The sequence below is a fragment of the Amphiura filiformis genome, chromosome 20, assembly GCF_039555335.1.
Source record: "Amphiura filiformis chromosome 20, Afil_fr2py, whole genome shotgun sequence".
NCBI classification, from domain to species: domain Eukaryota; kingdom Metazoa; phylum Echinodermata; class Ophiuroidea; order Amphilepidida; family Amphiuridae; genus Amphiura; species Amphiura filiformis.
Genome location: NC_092647.1, coordinates 48,219,112 through 48,231,610, shown reverse-complemented (window position 1 = coordinate 48,231,610; position 12,499 = coordinate 48,219,112). Strand labels below are relative to the sequence as shown.

General features: G+C 36.1%; 1 long non-coding RNA gene across 1 annotated transcript; it reads right to left on the bottom strand.

The window, feature by feature from the left end:
- Window positions 1–341: 341 nt before the first annotated feature.
- Window positions 342–12,459, bottom strand: LOC140141880 (uncharacterized). Its single transcript, XR_011857478.1, has 5 exons — window positions 12,377–12,459; window positions 10,306–10,500; window positions 5,040–5,369; window positions 2,259–2,388; window positions 342–974 (listed from the first exon to the last, which is right to left on the bottom strand). It is a non-coding gene; the product is annotated as an uncharacterized lncRNA (long non-coding RNA).
- Window positions 12,460–12,499: the final 40 nt, after the last annotated feature.

Below are 12,499 nucleotides of genomic sequence, written 5' to 3'. Positions count from 1 at the left end.
AGGAAGAGTTGTTGAAGACTTGATCCAAGCACAATGATGAGAATGTCAGGAAATAAAATGAAGTGGCGAGTTGCTGACAATTCTTTATTGTGATCACATTGCATATAAATGGTTCACAGGTTCTAAGTTCCCTTAAGTTGTTCATAAACTTTGAAAATATTCTACAAATTATTATAGTAATCTCTCTTTATTGAGGGTAAAAAATAAATTATTGGTGGTCGGTTTTATTTTACACATGGTCCAATCCACAATGTCAAACATTGCATCAAAGTTTGGAACATTTTAATTTCACAAAGCGTGCAGAATGTATTCTACAGTATGTCAGACCTGCTGGATTTTCTTACATTGTGACCAAACAATGTGTGGCCAAAAATGCTTATGATAATTAATAATTTGGTAATTTGGTAAAACAATTATGAGGGAACTGGTGAACCCTTTATTTCAAAATCTTTCATTTTCATGAACGTCAACTATAATCATCATCGATTACACTAAACTTGGCATCCCAGCCAATGACAACTCTCTTGGCAGTTAGGTCAGAGGTCAAAATGCTTTTGTCATCTGCTTTGATCCAATCAAAACTTGATTTGACTTGATTTGCTTCTTTTGGGTAGTCTCGTTAGATGTTCAAACCACTTTGGTCTCTTGCTTTGTTTATTTCACTCCACATTTGCTGCCATGGCTAGTCTCTTTCTCCTCTTTATATCATCTGATGTGTCCAGATGAGTGCCTAAATATTTGCATTTTTCCCATGCAGTCTTACCATTTCCTTTTTATTTTTTGTTGTTCAACCTTGTGCACTGACTCAGACAACTTGTACAATGACTAACTTTATCAGCACTTCAGAACTTTTCACTTTCCACTTTTTGCAATGATGAAGGTCAGGTGAAGGCACCTTATGCATGATAGAAAAAAAAGTTTTCAGAAAATTGCCAACTATATACAACGTAGATCACCCTATACGCCAGGCATCTCTGAAATAAAACACATTTTAAAAGCTTAGTCAAATTTTTATTTAAAAAAGTCAGATCCAGTTCATATTTGTATAAGGATTAATAATGAAGACCATATATTTTCTGTTAGCCTTTTCTAATGTATTTCTTTAAGAATCTTGCCACTTTTTCATTTTTAAAATTCTTGTTTGCTTGGAAGGTATCAAGAGATGCACTCTGCAGACATCAACAATTTTTATTTTGTATCATATATCATAAATTTGGATCCTTGTACTAGTTGCTATAATAACTGTTTTGTTTCCATTTTAAAACTATTTTGACTTTGCAAACAGCTAATTAACATGGTATCATTTGCAGTATTTTTTGCTATCTACTGCTGATAGCAATGACAAATTACACATCACTAGCTTGATGCATTACTGCATTTTTCCGCTTTATTTATAAATATTTTTCTTATGTATTGAATAATACAAAGTAATTTTAAAATATTGCTTGGATTTGACAAACAACTGCATGATTCTTGTGGGTTTTGTTTTTCATTTATTGAATTTGAAGGGACTGGGGAAGACATTGTGTTTCACTTTAATTTATAAATTATCACTTGCCTCATTAACTGATTTGTTGGATATTTCAACAAATTAAAAATGTATTCAGTGTTCTGATTTTTAGTTTGAATGGAATGATTTAGAATTGATATATTTTACTCCATCAGCACTAAACTGAATATATTAAACAAGTTTATGCATGTACTGTGTATTAGGTATAGTTTACATGTTAGTCACTTGGAAAGCAACCTTTATCCAAATCCAGATCGATCCTTCATGTAATTATTTCGTGTAAACTAATCCTAACCCTAATCCTAACCCAAACCCTAATCCTCACCCTAACCCTAATTGCGTGTATAATTACATGAAGGAGTAACCCAAATACACACCACCCCTGTTAGATTTTGCAAATATCTTCCACAGGGGATATCAATTTCAAATGGAATGAACACATTCGGCAGCAGCTCCATTTGGATTTCATACACCCTCTGAGAAAGATTAATCTTCCACTGAAGGAGGACGAGTTTCAAAATATAGAGCTGCTAATGTACATGTTTCTGGCATTTGAAATTCATAACCCCCTTGTGGTAGATATTTCCAAAATCTTCCACAGGGGTAGTGTGGATATTGAATGGAATATATATCCTAATACATAGATAATGCCTTGATTAACTTTGACACAAAAAATAGGAAAGAATCTTGTAGATTCTAAGCCTAAAAACCTGAATTGAAAAAGTTGCAAAAACTACATGTATCTCACCAGGAATTCCACAGATCATTCTAACAAAATGATCAAGGTTAATGGATACCGCCTAACAGAAAGATGCCAATGTTGCAGTTGGTGCAGTTCTTTTACCCAGAACCCATGGAATTTCTCAGGTAGAAGAATGCTGCAAGGCAAAAAAATACAAAGCTTGTCAGTAGCCATAGTACAAGTACATTTAATACAAGACAGGCTGATGATTCCAATATAATTATGTGGTGTTGTTGTCACTGAGTATGTAAATATGTAAATATTCCAAAGTTTGCTAGAGGTGCATGGCTTTCTCCATATTTCTCCATGGATGAGGAAGCTATGTGCAAAACTTGCTATTCGTTCACCACGAAATTTTCCTTTCCCCGCGTAATTTAATTTCACAAATTTTAGGTTTTCCATGCAATTCTCTATGAAATGTTAATGAAAACGGTCCTTTTTTGAAGCGTCACAGCCATGCCAATCATTTACTAATTCTTATAGTTTTTCGTATTAATGAATCATGCCAAAATAATGTTTGTCTTCACATGTATGAAGAAACTTTGATCTGTTGGAACAGCACACAAGTGCATTTAATACTAGTTGGGGGTGTACAGTAGGGGTGAAAATAGTGATTCTGTATGCAACCTTGTCAAATGTAGGGACACTCCAAATAGAGGGCGCTTTTTCAAAATGGCCACCAAAATGCCTAAAAAAAATTGCCACAAATTGTGTGATTTAGGTATCATAATGGTAATAAGAATAGTTGACATGTTTTTTCTTCCTGTGTGTTTCATGTGTGTTTTTATGTGTAAAAGCTCCACACAATTTGCTATTTTTTTCTACACAAATTATTTGTCCATGAACACAATGCCACATATATGATTAACAAACCTCTACAGTCATTGACTGGTTCAAGCATGTAATCATGAACACAATGCCACATATATGATCAACAGTGGTAGACTCCACTTTGTTGAAAGTAAAAGCATGCAATGAGCTATTCCATTTAAAATCCAAACCTGTGAAAGATTTCGGAAATATCTTCCACTTACCTAACTTACTTCGAGTGATGTCCTCAAACTGTTTGTTCTCCATTGCTATCCTTAAGTCTGCTGCTTCCAATCGAGCGTCATCATTCAGAATGTCTACATAGGTTATAGTGGGTCTTCCAGGTTTCCACCTCCCATGCTAGGGTATCCATTGAACCATTTTTGATGCGGGCTCCTCACTTCTACTGATCTTGTGGCTTATTTTGGAAGATCTCCATATAGGTTCCACGCCACCAAATAGAGTTCCTATTCATTTATGTGTTAAAAGGTATGGCGGAATTGGTCGTTTTCTCATTGTTAAACCTCCCTGGTTCATTCAAAACACCATTTTACTTAATGTCTATGATATCTTCTACCATATAACCAACACATATTGGGTAGGTAAGCAGCTTGATTTTTCGCAGTGACGCGTCAAAAGCTATGTACATCCTGTCAATCTTACAGCACACTGATTCTATGTAGTGACGCGTCATCTGGCGAAGAAGAACAAAAATGTGCCTCAAATTTCAGAATTGTGACAAATGTAATCTTTTTATACTTAGATAATAAGAAAACCATCCACAAAGTACAGCTATTACAAAAAAATAGGCACATCAGCATCTTTTCTAACTTTTTTTCCCATTAAAGCAACCCTGGTGTGGTTCTCACAATAAAAACACTCGATTTTTTTACCAGCCATTTACCTTGGTGGTGTGATTTGGTGGTGTGGACTCTATAGGATCAAAATGTTTTCTAAAAAACCCCATTTTACTTGATCTTCAGCCTTTCTCAACATATCTTGACCGTTAAACTCACTTTTAAGTATTGATGCCGACTCAAATTAATGCCGCATGTGCATTGCTAACCATGTGCTATCTACTGAAGATAGCAACATTAAGATATGATAATCAGGCAGAGCCTAATCATTTGCTTCTCAGCCTTTCAGATGTTTTTAATTGAGTCACATAACACATGTTAAAGTTGAAACAAACATTATATCCAGACCTATTGTCAAGTAGGCAAAGGGATAGTTGGACTTACCCATGAAACACAGCTTCCCATTTTAAAGGCTTTTCTTGTTTGAGGCGGTTTTCTTGTAAATAGTCAAAATGCTTGAGGGATTTTTTCTGTCATATCAGGAGATTCCTTTTACAGATACACACCCTTGTGTTTGTTCATCTTCAAATTTTTTGAAGCGTCACAGCCATGCCAATCATTTGCTAATTCTTATAGTTTTGCGTATTAATGAATCATCATGCCAAAATAATGTTTGTCTTCACATGTATGAAGAAACTTTGATCTGTTGGAACAGCACACAAGTGCATTTAATACTAGTTGGGGATGTACAGTAGGGGTGAAAATAGTGATTCTGTATGCAACCTTGTCAAATGTAGGGACATTCCAAATAGAGGCGCTTTTTCAAAATGGCCACCAAAATGCCTAAAAAATTGCCACAAATTGTGTGATTTAGGTATCATAATGTTAAAAGAATATACTACGTTTTTTCTTCTTCCTGTGTGTTTCATGTGTGTTTTATGTGTAAAACTCCACACAATTTGCTATTTTTCCTATACAAATTATTTGTCCATGAACACAATGCCACGTATATGATCAACAAACCTCTACACTCACTGACTGGTTCAAGCGTGTAATCATGAACCATGATCAGTGGTAAACTCCACTTTGTTGAAAGTGAAAGCATGCAATGGGCTATTCCATTTAAAATCCAAACCTCCTGTGAAAGATTTTGGAAATATCTTCCACTTAACTTACTTACTTGACTTATTTTGAGTGGTGTCCTCAAACTTTTTGTTTTCCATTGCTATAAGTCTGCTGCTTCCAATCGAGCATCATCATTCAGAATGTCTACATAGGTTATAGTGGGTCTTCCAGATTTCCGCCTCCCATGCTAGGGTATCCAATGAACCATTTTTGATGCGGGCTCCTCACTTCTACTGATCTTGTGGCTTATTTTTGGAAGATCTCCATATAGGTCTGCATTTGTCATATGTCACTTGCGCCTAGGTATTTGAAATCATTGACCCCCTCTACTACACCGTCATTTGTTGATGCCATAGCAAAAGGTGTGGAAAGATGCCTGTAGGCCCTAAATGAAAGATTGAAAGAAAAAAGCAATATTAAACAATGTATTATTTTTATCAGTATATTTCTACCTACCATGCTGGCCCAGATAGCTTTGATAAACAAAGCAAGAAATGGAAAAAAAAATAGTGCAAGAGGAACGAGAGAAGGCCACTCCCAAACACAAAATTGTACAATTTTACTCTTAGCCTTTACTTCGTGAGAAAGGAAATTGGAATTTCAATCTCAAGCCCAGATGCAAAGGCTGTTACATTATACCCCCTATGGGCCTGCCAGAAACCCCTCTCAGCCTACCTAAAGATCCCCAATTTTAATGATTGGAGGTTATTCCACTCTGATATGGTATTTAGAAAGAAACTGTATTTGTACACATTTGATGATACTCTCATGGACCGGAACTTCAGGGGATGATATTGTCTAGAAGTTAGTTTAGACATCTGATGCATAGAAAACCCAGAGTCCTATAAGATTTCATAGATAAAATGCCGACTAGATCACCCTAGCCCAAAACATTTGGAAAGCTCAGTCAAAGCCAGATCCTACTCATTTTTGATACAATCCAATGTCCAGGCATATATTATGACTAAACATTAAGCAAATTGTTACTACTAAAAATTAAGCAATTCTTTGTTTTAAGCTTTTTCAAATGTATTTCTTGAATTTAAAGTTTCCCATTTTAAAGTTTTGTCTGGAAAGTCATATCAGGAGATTCCTATTTACAGATACACACCCTTGTGTTTGTTCATCTTCAAATTGACTGAAATACTTTGAATCAAAATACAATCAAAGAAAGATTAGTAATATTTCTGCAAGCATTTTTGGTCTGGAAAATTTAAGACAAATGATTATGCTTTTTACCTCATCCGGTTTTGTCCATTTATATAGTAAAGAGAGAGCAGTGAGACTATCATGCTCCTTAGGTCATCAGTCTTCTTGAACACTGTTGAGGTGTGTAGCAAACTCCTTTATTTTGATGCCTTAGCAAAAGGTGTGGAAAGATGCCTGTAGGCCCTAAATGAAAGATTGAAAGAAAAAAGCAATATTAAACAATGTATTATTTTATCAGTATATTTCTACCTACCATGCTGGACCAGATAGCTTTGATAAACAAAGCAAGAAATGGAAAAAAATAGTGCAAGAAGGAGGGAGAGAAGGCCACTCCCAAACACAATTTTGTACAATTTTACTCTTAGCCCTTACTTCGTGAGAAAGGAAATTGGAATTTCAATCTCAAGCCCAGATGCAAAGGCTGTTACGTTATACCCCCTATGGGCCTGCCAGAAACCCCTCTCAGCCTACCTAAAGATCCCCAATTTTAATGATTGGAGGTTATTCCACTCTGATATGGTATTTAGAAAGAAACTGTATTTGTACACATTTGATGATACTCTCATGGACCGGAACTTGGGGATGATATTGTCTAGAAGTTAGTTTAGACATCTGATGCATAGAAAACCCAGAGTCCTATAAGATTTCATAGATAAAATGCCGACTAGATCACCCTAGCCCAAAACATTTGGAAAGCTCGGTCAAAGCCAGATCCTACTCATTTTTGATACAATCCAATGTCCAGGCATATATGTGGCGTGTCATGTCAAAAGGAGACACTTTTGGGCAGGATCGTAAATGGAGAAATAGCCAAAAATCAACCCGAGGGTGATTTTTTCACAATTTGGATTTGTTGCGAATTTGTGATGTTGTTAATGTTAAAAATATTGTCTGATAGTTTCAGACCGGAATATAACTGGCATCTTGTATTTTTTGAGACATTTTTCTAGGTAATTCCTACTCTCATCATTGTCAATAATATTTTTAAAGGCCGATATCTCAATTTCCAATTTTATGATACCATAACTTACAAACTCAATATCTTCGCTTAGGAATGCCTGATTTCATTGGGGAAAACGGCGTTGTGGAGCAAAATATCTCCATTTATAAGATATGTAAAAACCTCAAAATTGATAACCTGCCCAAAAGTGTCTCCTTTTGACATGACACGTCACATATTATGACTAAACATTAAGCAAATTGTTACTACTAAAAATTAAGCAATTCTTTGTTTTAAGCCTTTTCAAATGTATTTCTTGAATTTAAAGTTTCCCATTTTAAAGTTTTGTCTGGAAAGTCATATCAGGAGATTCCTATTTACAGATACACACCCTTGTGTTTGTTCATCTTCAAATTGACTGAAATACTTTGAATCAAAATACAATCAAAGAAAGATTAGTAATATTTCTGCAAGCATTTTTGGTCTGCAAAATTTAAGACAAATGATTAAATTTATGCTTATGATTATGCTTATGATTATGCTTTTTACCTCATCCGGTTTTGTCCATTTATATAGTAAAGAGAGAGAGCAGTGAAACTATCATGCTCCTTAGGTCATCAGTCTTCTTGAACACTGTTGAGGTGTGTAGCAAACTCCTTTATTTTGATGCCTTAGCAAAAGGTGTGGAAAGATGCCTGTAGGCCCTAAATGAAAGATTGAAAGAAAAAAGCAATATTAAACAATGTATTCTTTTATCAGTATATTTCTACCTACCATGCTGGCCCAGATAGCTTTGATAAACAAAGCAAGAAATGGAAAAAAATAGTGCAAGAGGAAGGAGAGAAGGCCACTCCCAAACACAATTTTGTACAATTTTACTCTTAGCCCTTACTTCGTGAGAAAGGAAATTGGAATTCCAATCTCAAGCCCAGATGCAAAGTCTGTTATGTTATACCCCCTATGGGCCTGTCAGAAACCCCTCTCAGCCTGCCTAAAGATCCCCAATTTTAACGACCCATGGCTCATAATTATTGTACACGTAAAGAACATGCATCATTGGCTTAGTTATGAGTACACAATTAAACAACTTGTTTTCTTCAATATGAAAGGTCAAAATTTTCAATTGATCGTCGGCTTTTCCTCCCAGCTACATAGACTTTAAGAATATATCATTACATTTATAAAATTTACTTTGAGGACTGTTATATATCAAAAATGTGAAAAATATCAAATTTTTATAATTTGTCATAAAATTTCAAAAAAAAGAAAATTATTTGATATCAGAAAGACATTCTTCGTATTTAGAATGCAATTTGATATGTCTGATGTGCTCTCATGTCCCACAAGAAATACTTTCGAAACGCTCAAAACGCTCATTCCAGATCCCTTAACTTACTTACTTGACTTATTTTGAGTGGTGTCCTCAAACTTTTTATTCTCCATTGCTATCCTGAAGTCTGCTGCTTCCAATCGAGCGTCATCATTCAGAATGTCTACATAGGTTACAGTGGGTCTTCCAGGTTTCTGCCTCCCATGCTTGGGTATTCAATGAACCATTTTTAATGCAGGCTCCTCACTTCTACTGATCTTGTGGCTTATTTTGGGAAGATCTCCTAGGTATTTAAAATCATCAACCCCTCTAGTACTACACCGTCATTTCTTGTGATGCTTTCTCTCTTGTTATTGTAAGACATGAACTTTGTTTTACTTCCATTCATCTTCAGGCCCACTATTGCAGCTAAAGTCTCAACTCTGTGAAGCAGTTCTTGTTGTTTTCCTCAGACAACAGTGCAAGTCTATCACCATCACCACCACCGGTACAACTCTCCTGCTTCACCTCTTTTCCAGGTGGAATCCTAGCTCCTCTTCGCTCCCATCAATAGCCATTCTCAGTGCAAAGTTTCCACATTTACCTCCACAGTCTACATAGAAAAGAACATTAAAATTCATTTAACACCTGCTGCTCATTTTTGACAAAAAGCAATTGTCAAAAGTTTTACCATTTGAATTTATCTTTTCATTCAACTTTTAAAATCTCATTAGATTTATTGGAATGACATGGTTCAACATCAGGCATGCAACCCAACCAAAGTCATATCAAATCAAAGGCATATCTGTATACTTCCCCGTATACTGTTAAGCCTCCCAGCACTTTAAAGCATACACTTTCTGCAAGATTAGGGTCAGGAGAATCTAAATTTAATCTAAACAAATAACAAATAAAAATTGCAAAAGCGGCATCTAATTAAGAAAAATGGCCTATGATGAAAACACAAATATTTATATGTGAATACAGATTAAACATTAAGTTACATTATTACATAGTGCAGTTTTGAATGCTACCAGACTCTAGAACAGATGATGGGAGGTTATTCCACTCTGATATGGTATTTAGAAAGAAACTGTATTTGTACACATTTGATGATACTCTCATGGACCGGAACTTCAGGGGATGATATTGTCTACAAGTTAGTTTAGACATCTGATGCATAGAAAACCCAGAGTCCTATAAGATTTCATAGATAAAATGCTGACTAGATCACCTTAGCCCAAAACATTTGGAAAGCTCAGTCAAAGCCAGAACCTACTCATTTTTGATACAATCCAATGTCCAGGCATAGGCCTATATTACGACCAAACATTAAGCAAATTGTTACTACTAAAAATTAAGCAATTCTTTGTTTTTAAGCCTTTTCAAATGTATTTCTTGAATTTAAAGTTTCCCATTTTAAAGTTTTGTCTGGAAAGTCATATCAGGAGATTCCTATTTACAGATACACACCCTTGTGTTTGTTCATCTTCAAATTGACTGAAATACTTGCAAGAGGAAGGAGAGAAGGCCACTCCCGAACACAATTTTGTACAAGTTTACTCTTACCCCTTACTTTGTGAGAAAGGAAATTGGAATTCCAATCTCAAGCCCAGATGCAAAGGCTGTTATGTTATACCCCTATGGGCCTGCCAGAAACCCCTCTCAGCCTGCCTAATAAAGATCCCCAATTTTAACGACCCATGGCTCATAATTATTGCACACGTAAAGAACATGCATCATTGGCTTAGTTATGAGTACACAATTAAACAACTTGTTTGTTTTCAACAACAGATTCAGATTCAGATTCAACTTTATTTAGCCACGGTGGGCCCAACATCTTCTATGAACATTTTTGTATACCTTAAAGTCAATCGCCTTTAGTGTATCTATTGGTTAACTGCATGTAGAGTGCTATAGCAAAAACAGTTGTTGAATGCTGTGTTTGTTGTTCACTGCTGCATCATACTCTGCCATATCAAGCCAGTCATCTTTGTCATCTTTTTATAGATTGTCATCTTCATCAATACTGGGATTGCCTGCCTGAGGAAATTAAACCTGTAATTTCAAATAATTCAAAGTGTATTAATAGTTTTAATCTAACTAGACATGACAAGTGAAACTAAGTATTACAGGAAATTTGGAAGTAATGCATCATATAATTTTGCTTTTTCTATTGCAAAGATTAGTTAGTATTTAATACTAAGCAAGCTCGGTCCCTGTGTGTGATTGTGATTTACTAATAACATAGTACATTTGCTAACATAACCACCTGAAATGCTGCTTTCACAGTGTAACATCAGGGGTGTTCAGAAATAAATTTTGCTGGCATGGCCCGATTTACCTTTTGCTGGCACCTGTGCATGGCAACATAATTGCCGCCCTGGCTAATTGGATTGAAGACATCCCTCCCCCACAACTGTAACTGTAACCCAAGTTTTTTCCAAGCTGTCCCACTGCCAGGAAAAGCACACGAAAATTTGAAAAAGTGTGTGCATAGTGCACGAAAGTTTGCTATTTCAATGTTAAAATTTGGAGATGAACCAGACTCACCGAGTCAGTGATCAAAATTTCCAAATAGTACACTGATCTGCTACTAATAAAAAGAACATTAACAGGACAAATGTGCATGAAACGCGCGAAAAAATGGCAATTTTAAATGCTGAAATCGTGCCAAAGGAAAATGCATAGGCGTTTTACAACTTTGGTTACTTTTGTCCCGTTATTTTGATCCAGCTAAGGAGGTTTTTTCAGGCATGAGAGGAGTTGCCCTAGCACTCATAATGATTAAGGCTTACATATAGAAAGGATGGAATTATAATATTTTTAAGATGCATGTTTAAGTTTGAGATAAAAAAAAAAGGAATTTCCAATGGGACGTCTCACAGATCTACTGACAGAATGGCTTTACCAAGATAAATGCACTTTGCGGCAATTTGGCATTTTAAAACCCTAACACTTTTGATAAGTTAAAGAAGATACGAAAAAGGAGAGCAGATGAACAACGAAGTCACTTGGCACCCCCGGGATTCGAACCTTTGACCCCCCCTCTCGCATGCCAACCATGCACATGATTATGGACCGGTAGCTACACATGTTATCACTGCATGGGCAGCAATTCCGTGAGCATATAACACTTAGGGTGATTGTGTCATCGCAGACCCTGGATTCACGAATGCGCGGCATTTTTCATTGTGGTATTTTGTGGGCGTTTTTTTGGGTGTTGGGGTTAATAGACCAAAATGCAGTTCATTTTGGTCTAAAATAGGAAAATGTAAATCATAAAATTTGTCAGAACATTTCTATCAATATAGAGTAGGAGAGGACACTGACACATGCAGTGCCGGATATACCTTTTTTGGAGCCCTAAGCCAGGCCAAAATTCGGAGGCCCCCAATCTCCACGTGAGGAAGGCATATGTATTCAAGCAGCCAGGTTTTGATTTAAAGATAAGGGTGCATACTTTTAGAGGCCTAAGATCAATAGTGGCAGAGACAAGCATATTTTATTCCTATTTGAGACATTTGCACGTGAAGTACACAGAAAATTTTATATTTCAGACAATTTAAGCGAAAAATAAAGGTAAAAAAAACAGAGCCAGTGTGCGCAAAATTTCTTTATCCACATCAGCTCAACGTGCCTGGCCAACATTTTGTAGGCCAACAATATAGCGGCCCAAATTACAAACTTATTGTAGTTTTTATCCCCTTGCTCTCATGGTGATGTGAGAGACACTCATACTCTTAATCCCTTGTACCACACCCCCTCCTCCCTCCTCTCTTCCTTTCTCTTTTCCCTTTTTTGGGGATCGCCAGGGAGATGTCAAGAACACTTTTCATACCTTTTTATATACCCTTTGTATATATAACCCAACATAACAGATGAGATGTTTTGTGAACAATGTCGAAACCAATGTTTTCTAGGTATGTCTTACCTCAGTTTCTTTTTGTTATTTGTCTTGACCTCCTCTTCAATCTTGATCATCTTTTGAACAGGCAACAGTGATGTACATGTAGCAGGTAGTGAAAGGCTGTATCCACTGATGAGGTTCAGGAGC